This window comes from Alligator sinensis, unplaced genomic scaffold, assembly GCF_000455745.1.
Source record: "Alligator sinensis unplaced genomic scaffold, ASM45574v1 scaffold195_2, whole genome shotgun sequence".
Taxonomy (NCBI): Eukaryota; Metazoa; Chordata; order Crocodylia; family Alligatoridae; genus Alligator; species Alligator sinensis.
In genome coordinates this window covers 310857-324696 of record NW_005842253.1, presented here as the reverse complement: position 1 = coordinate 324696, position 13840 = coordinate 310857, and the positions used below count along the sequence as shown (strand labels likewise).

The 13840-nt window shown below is 41.8% G+C and overlaps 1 long non-coding RNA gene across 1 annotated transcript in view; it reads left to right on the top strand.

Annotated features, from left to right (window-relative positions):
• LOC102372161 overlaps positions 1-13415 on the top strand; it is a 20670-nt gene extending 7255 nt beyond the window's left edge. Inside the window, exons 2-3 of the long non-coding RNA XR_324318.1 lie at positions 10536-10570; positions 13382-13415. This is a non-coding gene — a long non-coding RNA (uncharacterized LOC102372161). The remainder of the gene's footprint in view (positions 1-10535; positions 10571-13381) is intronic.
• The last annotated feature ends 425 nt before the right edge of the window (positions 13416-13840 follow it).

Below are 13840 nucleotides of genomic sequence, written 5' to 3'. Positions count from 1 at the left end.
GGGGAGGTGGGGAGGGCTAAATATAGTTCAGTTAGTGGGGGAGATAGGGAATAGGAAAACCACAGCCCTGGGACTGGGGTGAGTGGATGGGCCTTCCCAGCTCCAGGGCTGTGGTTTAGCAGGTTCATTAAAAGGTATTGTTTAGTTCTTCAGGCTAACCTGTGCCAGACCTAACATAGTGCATCTCCTTAGGTGAACTAAGTTAGATCAGGCTGGGCATTTTTCTGACCGGTCTAACCTCCCTGGGAATTTGTACAGAATTGCACTTTGATCAACACAACGCTAGTTTCCCTTTCTGATTCCTGTACCGTTTACTGGGTTCAGTAAATACAGTCAGGCATGAATGAGAAGAACTAAACAATAAGTTTTATTGTAAAGCAGTAGGCAAGTCTCTACAATTCCTTTCTCTCCAACTATCTAATCCAGTGATTCTCAACATTTTTAGACCAAGGTATCCCTCAGAAGGTGTCAGCTCTTAATTCTCACTCAGTTTTTGACAAAAGGAAAATTAATAGAGCAATTCTTGTGTCACAAAGATCTCAGAAAAGAGCCAACAGGTCAGAACATTTTTAACTCTATGGATTCTTGTTTGAAATATTTGGGTTAATCATGTCAATCATGCTTGCACACCTAACAGTACTATCATAGTATGGCACCTTCGAAAGGATTTCAAGGCACCCTAGTTGAGAATTGCTGACCTACCCTCTAACTGAAAAGTCAGGTCCCAATTCCTAACTTCTTCAGAGTCTTCTAAGTTAGGAAGGATCTTTAAATTATAACCTCTATCACTATAGTTCCTACTCTTTCACTACAAAAGCCAGTCCTGTTCCTCCTTACCAGCTTTCAGGTGTAGTCCTCCCACTCATGCTTTTAATTTACTTTGAAGAGCACAGCACTAATTTAATTATCCTAGTTCCACTACCTAACTGGCTCATTTATAACTAGCTCAAACACCTTAACAAGGCACTGCATTGTGCTGTGTAAACATCCCCTTTGCCCTGCACTTGTTTCTCCTGCCGGTCCAGCTCTTGTCCCCTGTAAATTTTACTCCAATTTCTTCCTCAATCCAGGGATCCCAGCAGGAGGAACATGAGGTGACAGGTGCTCTCAGATTTTGTGCCCAAACTTAGACCCATTATGGTCCAGTGTAGCTTAGAATTTCAACTGTAGGAAAGCTTCTACTTACTCCCAGGCTGAAGCGTGGTCCCTGAGGATGACATATTCAGAAAATTTTGCTCAGAAGTTCTATCAAGTTTCTATTATGCTTGTATGATGTGTGATTTGTCAAAGGTTTACCAGTTGGTATAGTTGGGTGGATTTTCAAAAGAGCATGAAAAGAAACATCCCTATTACAAAGTCACCTTCCTGCCATAGTTGTTACCTGTACTACAAGGCAGGAATGCAGTAGAAGTAGTTCAAAAGCACTTGGGCCATTTGGGCTTTAATTTTTGCAAATAATTCACAGCTAGGCAGATATTTAGCATGGAAATTTTCAGCTCAAATGGATTAAGTTTTTGCAAATTATTTACAACTGAAAACAGTTTTTGATCATGGGTTGTATTAGACAACCTTTTATTAAAAGGTATTGCTAGCAGGCTGAACTATGTGCACCACCTCCTCACCTCGTTCTTTCACATGCATGCAAACACACAAAGCTCACCTTTCTATTTTTCTCATGTCTGGATAAAAAAAGGGGAAAAAAGCATCTGACCCAATCTCTCAGGCCAGTTTGACTGTACTGTCTCCAACAAAAATAAGATTTTAAACTGCTTCTATTTCTCCTATAACTTTCAAAACCCTTGGGTAGTTGCTTTTAAGAGTCTTGAGTTCTGGCAAGTATGATTATTTAAAATGCCTCAAACTCAGTGTAGTGAGTTTCTGCAGGTAATAATGAAGGCATGCTTTGAAAGTCTAGGTTTATAAATCCTCCATTCTTTAAAGTAATTACCAATACATAAACCACATTGGAGACCCACTCTTCATCTTTAATTGCAAGAGGGGAGAGCACATGCAGCAGGAGACTGAGTCTTGGTCTAACAAATCACAGAGAAATTGCTATGTAAAAAATCTGCTGTGGTTTGCATGCAGTACAAGAAGGCCTGAATGTTACCAATTATAGACTTATCAGAGGAGTCTTGAGGACTGGCCTTGGTAGCTAGCATGCTTGCTCAAACTGACAAGCTTTGTTTCATATCTGAGTGGAAAGAAAGCATTCTTTGGAATGAGATGCAGGTTAAAATTTTCTAAATGCAAAAGGGGATTTTTCTTCGTATCACTTATTTTGAACCAATCTATGCCCCATTTCTTTAGGATTTCATAAGAGGTTTGTGGACAGATTTCCCACTCCCTTTCATGACTCTGGGTGGATCTCCATGTACCATTAGGATGATATGATAAACTCTGGTGTGGTTTGTGCCATGGTCAGCTGCTCCTGGGTGCAGCATCTGCATGTGTGCCCAGGACCTCAGCAGTTTAAGCCAGGGCAGAAAAGCCCCAGGCTGTCAGGGGTTCTGATGGGTCAGTCCCAGGCTCTGGATGGCAGCATAAGGTGGCAATGGGGCTAGCTGGGACATGAGGGTGATACAGTGTGGGGCTAGGTGGCAGGTAGCCTCCATACGTTAACAGCCTCATGTTCCAGCCAGCCTGGTTACTGTCTACATGTGCATTGCAGTGGAGTAAATTACTCCACCATAGAATAGTACTGTCCCTGAGAGTACTATCCTATGGCAGAATTAATTAATTTACTGCATCCTAGTTCCAGCACACGTGTAGACTGTGATGCTTTACTTTGGAGTTAGTCAACTCCACAGTATAGTGTGTGTATAGATTAATCCTCTGATTTGTTAATGAGTGGACTAGACATTAGTTAATGCTTTGTGCTTCTTCAAATTCAAGAAGTTCTTTAGACATATGATTTTTTTTTTTCAAAAGGTCCTTTAATCCATGAAACTTCCAATTTAACTTGTCTTTCAGTGTGACACACTGATATGCATTCCAGATTCACAAGTCTGGTTTGTTTGGGAGTTTATATACATGCTCCAGGAGTTGAGGGAATGGAGAGGGGGGCGCTTTAATTAGATCATCTCTGACAGCCGCTCTAATTAAAGCACCCAGAGTCGTGTATATCAGCATCCACACACTGAAAAATGGAGGCTGGGGTGCTTTAACTAAAGCTTGTTGAAAGAGCTTTAGTTAAAGCACCCCACAGCTAGTTTTCAGCATTATATGTGTGATGCTGATACAGGTTCTTGATCATCTGGGTGACAGTGGTCATTGCCTACTGGACTTCACCATACAGTGCAGGGAGTCAAGGGCCTGCAGTAAGGCAGTAGCCCTTGACTTCAAGAGGGCCAACTTCAACACGTGAGGAGATTGGTAGGAGAGGCACTGGGGTCCTGGAGAGTTGGGGAACTGGGTGTCCAAGATGAGTGGTTGTCCCTTAAAGAGATGATCCTCCGTGCCCAAAGGGTGACAGTCCCAACAAGAATCAAAGGGGACAAGAGTGCTCAAAAGCCCCGCTGGCTCACTAAAGGCATTCAGGAAGAACACCTGAAAGCCAAAAAAGAGGCGTACACCCAGTGGAAGGGAGGGGCTATCACCAAAGAGGAATATACCTCCATCGCTCAGTCTTGTGGGGGGGTGTTAGGAAAGCTAAGGCAGATCCTTGATGTTAGCCCTAGTTCCATGTCAAGGACAACAAAAAGTCCTTTTTTAAATATGTAGGGAGTATGAAGAAAGCACCGGGTAATGTGGGGCCTCTGCGGGATATGCTAGGCAATCTGGTGGTTGCACCAGAGGAAAAGGCAGACCTTTTTAACAATTTCTTTGCCTCCATTTTTTTTTGTGCAGGGATCAGAACTCCCCCACTGAGATTCAGGATGAACTCAGGAGTGCCTCTTACAGGCCTAGGGTTGGGGAGGACCGAGTTAGGGAACTTCTGGAGGGGCTGGACATGTTCAAATCAGCAGGTCCAGATGCTCCTCCACCCCAGGGTGCTGAGGGAGTTGGCAGGGGTTATCAAGGGGCCCCTGGTACAGGTTTATGAGCACTCTTGGTGCTCTGGCCAGGTGCCAGGTGACAGGAAGAGGGCCAATGTGGTCCCCACTTTCAAAAATGGGAGGAGAGAGGACCTGGGCAACTATAGGCCCGTTAGTCTTACTTCGATCCCGGGGAAGCTCTTTGAGAAGACTATCCAGGAGTACATCTGGCAAGGACCGGCAGGGGAGACGATGCTTAGGGGCAACCAGCATGGGTTCATTGGGACAGGTCCTGTCAGACCAACCTGATTGCCTTCTACAATCAGGTCATAAAATCATTGGACGCAGGTGTTGCAGTGGATGTAGTCTTTCTGAACTTCAGGAAGGCCTTTGATACTGTCTCCCACCCCATTCTCATTAAAAAGCTAGGCAACTGTGGCATTGATGCCTACACAGTCAGATGGGTCACAAATTGGCTGAGGGACCACACCCAGAGGGGGGTGGTGGGTGGATCATTTTTGACATGGAGGAATGTGGGCAGTGGGGTCTCCCAGGGCTCGGCCCTTGGGCCCACACTGTTTAATCTGTTTATTAGCGACTTGGACGAGGGGGTGAAAAGCACCCTGTTCAAATTCACTGATGATACCAAGATGGGCACGCTAGAAGGGAGGGATAGGATACAGCTGTATCTGGACAGGTTACAGAGGTGGGCATGTGAGAATAGGATGGGATTCAATACTGACAAGTGCAGGGTACTGCACTTAGGGAGTAAGAACCAGCAGCACACCTATAGGCTGGGGAACTCCCTTCTTGAAAGCACAGTGGCGGGAAGAGATCTTGGAGTCATTATCAATTCCAAATGAACATGGGCCATCAATGTGAGGATGTAGTCAGTAAGGCCAACCGCACCTTGTCATGCATCCACAGATGCATCACAAGCAGAGCCAAGAAGGTGATCCTCCCCCTCTATGCGACACTGGTCAGGCCACAGTTAGAGTACTGTATCCAGTTCTGGGCGCCACAATTTAGGAGAGATGTGGCCAGCATCAAGACGGTCCAGAAGGGGGCCACTCGTAAGATCCAGGGACAGCAGGGCAGACCCTGTAAGGAGAGGCTATGGGACCTGAACCTGTTCAGCCTTCACAAGTGAAGGCTGAGAGGGGACTTGGTGGCCATCTACAAACTTACCAGGGGGGACCAGTGGGGAATGGGAGAGACCCTGTTCCCCCGAGCACCTCCCGAAGTAACAAGGAATAACGGTCATAAGTTGTTTGAGAGTAGGTTCAGGCTGGACATTAGAAGACACTATTTCATAGACAGGGTGGCTAGGATCTGGAACCAACTTCCAAGGGAAGTAGTGCTGGCTCCTACCTTGGGGATTTTTAAGAGGAGGCTTGACAGTTACCTAGCCGGGGTCATATGAGCCCAGTATTCTCTCCTGCCCAGGGCAGGGGGTCGGACTTGATGATCGACTTAGGTCCCTTCCTACCCTACATCTATGAATCTATTATAGGTGTGATGCTAGAGTCTGCTGGAGCACAGTAATTCCCACACTCCAGCAAACTTAATTAATTGGGTCTGCTCCAAAGCGCTGTAATTACAGCATGTCACAGCAACCTTGCTGCATGTGCATATGCACTCTTTGGGCCAGATCTACACGGGGACATGCATGTCCAGCAGTTGAAAGTTGGCCCCCATGAAGCCAAGAATGCAAAATTAATGGAGCCAGGGAAAGAATGATTGCACATGATATTGTAGCCTAGGGATCAGCAACCTTTTTCCTCCATAAGCTAGACTGTGTGACCCAGTCCTCTGCTACAGGCTGAAAATCTCCACCCCTTCCCTCCCACTTGCTACAAAAAGCTCAAGCAGCCTTTGCAGCAAGGATAAGTGCAGGCATGAGAAAGCAGAAAGGAGGGCTCCAGAACTCTGTGTTGCAGTGCAGATAGGGTCCCCTGTGCTGCCCCAGGCTGGATTAGACCTTCTCAGGATGGATCCAACTTCCTGTTGGGATCCAGCCTGTGGGATTTAGGGTTAGGGACAGGCATTCAAAAAGCCTGAGCCTGAATTGATTCAACCTTTGCAGGTTAGTCTAACTTGGGTAGGCTAAACCGGTTTCTTACCGTACAGACATCCCCTCTGGACTGAAAAAATGCTGGCATGTGCCTGCAGTGGCTCAGGCTAGAAGCCAGGTGGTGCCAGAGCAGCCCTCCCTTCTTTTTTCAGTGCTGAGCTGAGGGGGGGTTGTGGCCAGAACCCAGCAGGATGCTTTGATTAGGGAGCCCCCCTATCCCCCTCCTGAGCAGACCAGCAGGGAGTTGATAACACACTGTTTATCACCCCTAACTCTCATTAAGAAAACAACAGCCTCTCTCCATTAGTTCAAGCTCTTCTTAAACAACTTTTTCCAAGGAAAGAATGGAGGGACATTACCAGCTACCTGTTGATTAGCTCCAAAAAACCCTAAGCTGGCACAGTCCTGTCCACCTTTGTCCCATCTCCCACAGCATTGACATAGCCAGCATGTGGTATGTTAGCGAATGCTGAGAGGTGTCTGTGTAAGGCAGAGGGAGGGGGAACCACTCGCTTCAGCAGGGAGTGGTGAGGAGGAGTTGGGGAGGAGCAGGAGGAAATGAGGTAGACCCCACTGTACATGCAGTCTCTGCTGGAGCTGCAGCCAGCAAGCAAAGGGAAGGGGCCAGCCCCGCTCTTGAGGGCAGAACCCCACCCAGAGAACATGCTGGGATGCTGGGGGATTCTGATTAAACTTAAACCAGGAAGAGGTCTGGGACAAACATTGCGTAAACTGGTTTGACCCAGATCAGTTAAATCTGATACACCTGGCTGAATGTAGTATCTCAAACCAGTTTCAGCCATTTTCAAACTGGTTTATGTGCGTTAAACATCTGTTCTGTTACAGGTTTAAACGAGTTTCTGATCACTTAAACCAGTTTATGTGTAATGTCTGTCTGTAGTCCAGGTTACCACCCACTGCTCTTACTTCATGATGAGAGCTTTTTTAGAGGTGGGAGACCATGGTTCAATTTTCCTTATGCATTTCACCCAATGAAACTAATGTTAAATGCATAGCAGTCCTAGGTCCAGGGACAAAAATGTAGGATTCCCTCCTTCTCTGCCTCCCAAGGGAGTGCCCCTAAGCATGAGGTTGCTATGAAAAAGGTAGGCAGTGGCATCAGTAGATGCTATATTTTCTTTGTGAAAGTGGTCCTGGATACTGTGCTTTTATCAGGTGGTATTAAGTGTGGAATGAGCAGTTTAGATCCCTCTGGGGATAAAGGTACCTAAATAGCCTTAAGGCATGAGATAGGGATGAGTATTTTGATGTCTGTCAAGATGGCAGCAATTCTGGACACACTTAGCAGAATTTTAGACATTTAAGTAACTTAGACTATTAAAACATTTAAGTAAATAAAAGACACAAACTCTGTGTTGGCAAAAGCATAGGGGTCTTCAAACTCTTGTGCTGGCTGCCTCTACACCAGTTTGGCATCTGTTCCGATGCTCTGACAAGCTGTAATTACAGTGCAGAGTTGATGAATCATTCAATGAGCTTTAGATAACATGCCCCTACTGCCATTTTGAAGGATGCAGATGCTGATACACGGCACTCCAGGTGCTCTCAATGAACTGCCCAACCCTGGAGCACTTGCAAAAATGCCTTTGGTCACTGAGGTGATAAGGTGAGAGGGTTTTGTGGAACTGTCTTGGACTTAGGCGCATAAATTGTACTCGAGGCACCTAGTGCTTTTTGGCTCTGGCACTTTGTCCACCAGGAAAAAAATATCTTTGCTTGTACTTCTACTCTGAAAAATACGAAGTTCCTTTTTTTGTCTCGGCTTTTTCCAGGTTAACTGTTCTCAGGTTAAAGAGTGGGCTGTTAGTTTATCTGTTAACTCTGCATATTCAGCCTAGCATATACATTTTTACCTGGACTTTGTACAGGTATAAATTAGAACCCCAGGGCAAAGCAATAGCTAAAATCCCTGGAGAGAAAAATGTGGTTTCTATGGACTTAACTACATGGATGATCAATGACTCTAGAACTGTTTCTCCCTATTTATAGAGCCCGTTCCCTGTATAATGATATCTAGTTTGCCTTTGTGTTTGACTGTGTTAAAAATGTAGCTGATCTTAACCATGCCATAATGTAAAGTACTCTGCAGGGCCCCACTGTTGGATGCAAAACACTTTCATATTTGTAGCATGTCAGTTATGGACACCTACTTCATCTCCTGCTTTATTTTATGTTCTGCTGTTTCTGTAGCCAGTGCCCAATCCAAAACTGATTGAAGATGATAAATGTGTTCCTAATGACTTTAGTGGGCTTTGGATCAGGTTTCTGCTGAACAATAATATAAGGCGAATTCTTCCTTTTTAAAATTCTGTCATCTACTCACTCCAATAGAAAAAATGTTTAAAATGCAGTTTTTCTGAAATGAATGTCATTTTATATAGGCAAACTCCTGCTAACCACCAAACAACTTTGAGGTAAACAGACTATTCCAACTTTTCTGAGCCTAATCTGCATAAAACGAACTGTTCCAAACAGAACGTTTTACCACACCTTCAGCTCTCCTATGAAATATGAACTTTTCATTTTTACCTAGGAGAACTTTTACAGTCTTATCCCCTATGCCTGGAGAAGGGTATTTGTGCCCTAAAGCTTGCAACTAAAAACTTTTTTTTTGCAAAAATCTAGTTGATCTAATAAAAGATATCACCTCTACCATGAGTTCTGATTCCTTTTATCTTAGTGTGATTCATCTCAGATGAACTCCATTTATTAAAATATTTTCTTGTTTTTCTAATCTTGTGGTGGGGCGTTATTGTCCATTACTTGTAACACCTTAGACTTTTGAATGTTCATCTGCAAACTGTAAGCTAGACCTTCAGCTACTTTAATAGAGTATACTACTTTTGATTTGAATGGATCTGTGCTAATTGGCCTCAGAAGGTGATCTGGTCTTCTAAATTTTTCTCTTCCCACCTACTTCCTTTCTCTTCTTATTTGTCTCCAAGTAACTCCTCCTATCACATAGCCTTGAATAGCCAATGCTGAATTATGCTCTTTGTGGGCATGTCCCAATGAGCGAGCACATGCGTTTCTCTGGGGACAAATCGCATTCGGGGGCATTTCCTGGGGAAAACTAGTTGCCCCCAAGGAATGCCCCTGCACGTGCACTGTAGTGCACAGCAAATTGCCCCAGGTGGGGTAGGGGAGGCTGAGGCCAGCACCTGGGCTGGCCCCAGTAATCTTACTTGTGGTCCTGGGGGCCTCTTAGGGCTACAGTGGTGGCGATCCAGGTACACACAGCCTGGCCTGCAACTTTGAATATGGCTCTGGCTGGCCAGGCTTCAGTTTTGGGTGATACATGCTGCAGCCACATATGCCACTCCCCTCCCCCCCCCATTTTTTTTTTTTTTTTAACTTAGCAGGATTTCCTGGTATCTAATTTGGGCTCCACACTGCCAATATGTAGCCTGGAGAACCTTTTCCTGTACACTGCATGCATTTTGCAGCAAAAAAACCCCATGCCTGAATAGGGCATGATGTAAGTATTTAGTGTTGTTTGTGAATGATAAACTTTGAAGAATCCATGTTACTAAGAACTGGAGGTTATGGTCTCTTTATTACAACTAATGAGGTCACTAGAAGTAGTAGTATCTCAATACAGCACTCGCTGGCATCCAAATTGAGGGAGCCTGACATGACCATGTTACTATATCCATGTCATAAAAAAAATATAGACACACACTAATTTTGGATACATTTTCTGTGAGGATAGTTCATACAAATGGAAAGCTCTAATTTAAAGCTTGAATTTACTACCAAACTATTGATTTTATGTATACTTCATGGAATACAGCTTTATCTAGAATGGTTGTTTGCCATTGACATATACTGAATTGAAGTAAATTAATGTGCTTATACCAGTCAATCTCCACTGCTTATGGAGAACAGAAGTGATTTTTATCAATGCTTTACAACTGCAAGCTTCCTCTCAAAGGAGCAACTCCAACTTCCACTGAAACTAGATCAGTATCTCTGTGTTTGAAGGACTTTGAAAAGTACCAATAACTAGCCGTCTATTAGAGATAAATGTTAACATTTTCAAAACTGGTTCGGTGCCTGAGGCACCTAAGTCCTACTAAAAGTCAGTGATACTTAGGCACACAAGTCATGTATCCCAACATGCCTAAAATAAGTATTTTTAAAATATTAGCTGTGACTTAATGATCCATTAACTTTGAAATGTAATAGAACACAAATCTCCCCTCTACCCTATTGCAAACATAGTATCAACCTGACAGGCATTCACTATGCTGAAGGAGATGTTTTTTGTTGTTTTTTTTACCATATTATAAATGTATCTTGTTAGTTGCATTCATATTATCCTAGTGACAAACATACAAATTGATATTATATGACCTGCTTAGTATGAAAATGTTCATGCTCATCATATTAGCATATCATGAGCAAATTAACTATTAAAACTCTTTATCGTGACTTTCATCTTTTCATTATTTTCTCCCGAGGAATTCTGGCCCCCTCTGGACATCAAGCTAAAGAGGTAAAATTATTTTATAATTAATCTATAGTAATACAGTCTCCATAGAATGAAAAATAAGCATGTATTGAAATCACCAAAATAGAAAACCTCCTAGAACATTTTATGAATATTTATATTCTGTACCTTGCTTAGAATGTAATCAAAATTATATAGAGGGATTAATCTGTCTCAATGTGTCCACAAAGGCATTATTCATAAATTATACGTGACAAATCCATTCTAGTTTAGTAGTAAATGTGTGTCCCCAAATTACAAGAGGGATAGAAAATGCATCTCTGAGAGAGAGAGTGCAAAAGGGATAATTCTAATACCTGTGTTGTTTTAGCAAAATGTTTCAGCTGTTCATTCGCAATCTGACTTGATCCCATTTTAGCTACTGTTGCAACATACAAATGTTCAACATGATACAAGTATACTTTCAAGTAAACTTATCAGCTCCTAGGTCAAGGGCTTCCTAACTGGAGGTGGATAGGTGTTCTAATCAGCCATGAAAGCACTTGTAATGGTAACAAATGACAACCTTTTTAAAAGCTCAGAAGTGAGGGAGTCTGTTGTATTGACCCATGCCCTAATATCCTCTCTAGCCATAATTGTATTCAGTGCCAAAATATGATCTCATTTCTTTCATTTGCTGTAGGCATCTTCAGTGCTATTTTCCATGACTATTTCAGTTAGATTTACTGGTGGTTCTTTGAGGTGGATTGAAATTAGCCAGGTGTCGATTGGGTTCTATGCCAGTAGAAATGCAGATATATTTACATACAAAATGAATGCCACACCTTACAAATGGTAAATCAATAGAGTGATAAGTAACTCTTGTTATGTGCTTGAATGCTTAATGAAAAGGACTAGAGGAGTCATTAGGATCATAGGTTTTAAACCTAGATTTTGAGTCACCTTGAACAAATTACTTAATTTCCTTACAACTCATTCAATGGAGTTGGAAAACTTGTTGAAATATAATTGATGTTGCCTTTTGTGGAGATTTCTTGAACTAATTACAAAGAAATATGAAAACTTCTATAGACACGCAAAGGCATAGCAGAGATTTTTCTCATTATTTTTGCATCTTTACAATAGTAAACACACAAGCATTTTTTCTAATGCACACACTTTTGCCTTCTAATAGTAGCCAGCATTGGCTTGCCTCTGTTCATAATGAAGTCAATCCTACACTGTATGTAAACAGTATTCCCTGTCACTTTTGTTTCATTTTTTAGGCATTGTTTACACTGTTGTATGAAAATAAGTTCTTTATTGTTGCCATGATTTATTTATCTATTCCTAAATGAGTCCATTACCAACAAATAAAATGGCTGCTATGAGAACCATGGTTGTATGTTAGCTAGAGACTACCGGGTACATTCAAGTACACTTCGCTGTTAAGTTATGAAACTCAAGTGCAGTTACGCTTTAGTTCAACTTTTGCATGCATGTAATAGCCAATAACTCATGTAGTCGGAAATTTTTTGCACATATATCTGCAAAACTGAAAATATATTTTATTATACATACATACATACATATTATACAAAACTGAAAATTTTTTCAGTTTTGTATAATACAAAACTGAAAATTTTTTCAGTTTTGTATAATACAAAACTGAATTATTAGCAGTGCAAGCACAATATAATTAATATTTTCAAGTTTATAACATGTACATATTAGTACAAGTTAGTAATAATAATTAAATTTGTCATGTTAACTCTTTTTAGTTATGAGTTCATCATTGCTACATGTCAAAAACCAGCAGAGCCAAGGTGGGCAAAGCTCAGCTCCTAAGTGTGTATTCAGATGCCTACAGGTGTGGGATTTTCAAAAAGACCTAAATGACTTAGATTCAATGGGACTTGTGCTGCTATTAAGTTAAACGGGAACTATGCTCCGAAGTAACTTAGGCAGGTATGAAAATCTGCCCCTGAAGTGCTTAAATCAGGATTTCAGAGCTCCAAACTTAAGATCTTGTTCGTTTGTGTAATTTTGGGGCCATATAGAATGGCATTTCAGAAAGTAAGGGCAAGTTTGAAATAAACCCATTTTGTGTACAATGAGTGGGAAGGCACACGGCAGCAGGGAACACTGATGGTACTGTCAAATGCCACCGTGACTTCATAGAGGGGATTATGACTCCATAGAGGAGTAATGGAATTCAGCAAATGATCATTGCACACAAAATGGTTGTATTTTGAAGTTGCTGTTACTTTCCGAAACAACCCTGTAATTACACTAATGATAATGTACCTGCTCTTTTATGACTTTGCCCTCATTATAATGAGTGATTGTTTGGAATATGATGAGCCTGTAGATTATTCCTCTAGAGGGGCTGAATGGGTGTAAATGAAGAAAGAACTTGACTGCCTAATTTTTATGCCTGATTAGCAACAAATAGTTTCCCTTGTAAGGTTGTGTAAAATAGTTTCCAGTTTCCATATTGCTGGCATTCAGAAGTTGAAAACCCCCCACAATTTTCCATAGCCAAAAAAACTCCTCCTTTTGAAATGTTCAGTGTGAAAAGGAAATTAAAAATGTCTCCCCTTTTCATGAGCCCATGAGCATTTGATTGTTTTCTGGTCTTGCCATTAGTAGGAATTATTTTCTGACAGCTATCCATGCTTGTTGGAAATGCCATTGCTACAGTAGAGAGGGCCAAGTTCATATCTGGGGTAAATTTGTTACTTGGCCCTTTAAATTAAATGGTCAAAATATTTTCAGACTTGAAGGCATATGTGCAGATACCATAAATAAATTAAGCTCATACTTCATAAAATGATATACCTCAAATAGCATCATTCTTTGCAATTATTCTTTCAGACTCCCTGCTACCACGTAAGCACCTTCCAGCCCCTTGTTTTTTTTCAAGGTAAAAGAAGCTTTTTATGAATGAATAGTGATACCTTGTCAACTGCCAGTAGGAGTCTTTTGGGTGCTTTAAGAAGTATCAACTGATGCCAAGTTGAATTGAAACTCACTAGATTTTTCATGTACGGGCTTTGAATAATCAAGCAAATTAGAACAAGGGACAATTAGGGAACTGGCATAAACAATTGGATCAGGCTCCTTGCTCAGTAGGCAAGGAATAAATAATGCTTGATAATACTTCACTCCAGATTAGAACAGAAGTTAAAGTAACAAAAGGAAATGAAATACTGCCAGATTAACTTTTCTGCACAAGTTCTTTCTCTCCCTCTCTTGTGAATATGAAAAATCTAAGACCCCACCACTATGTATGTAAATGTGTTTAGATGTGTAGTCATTGGGACTAGCCACGTT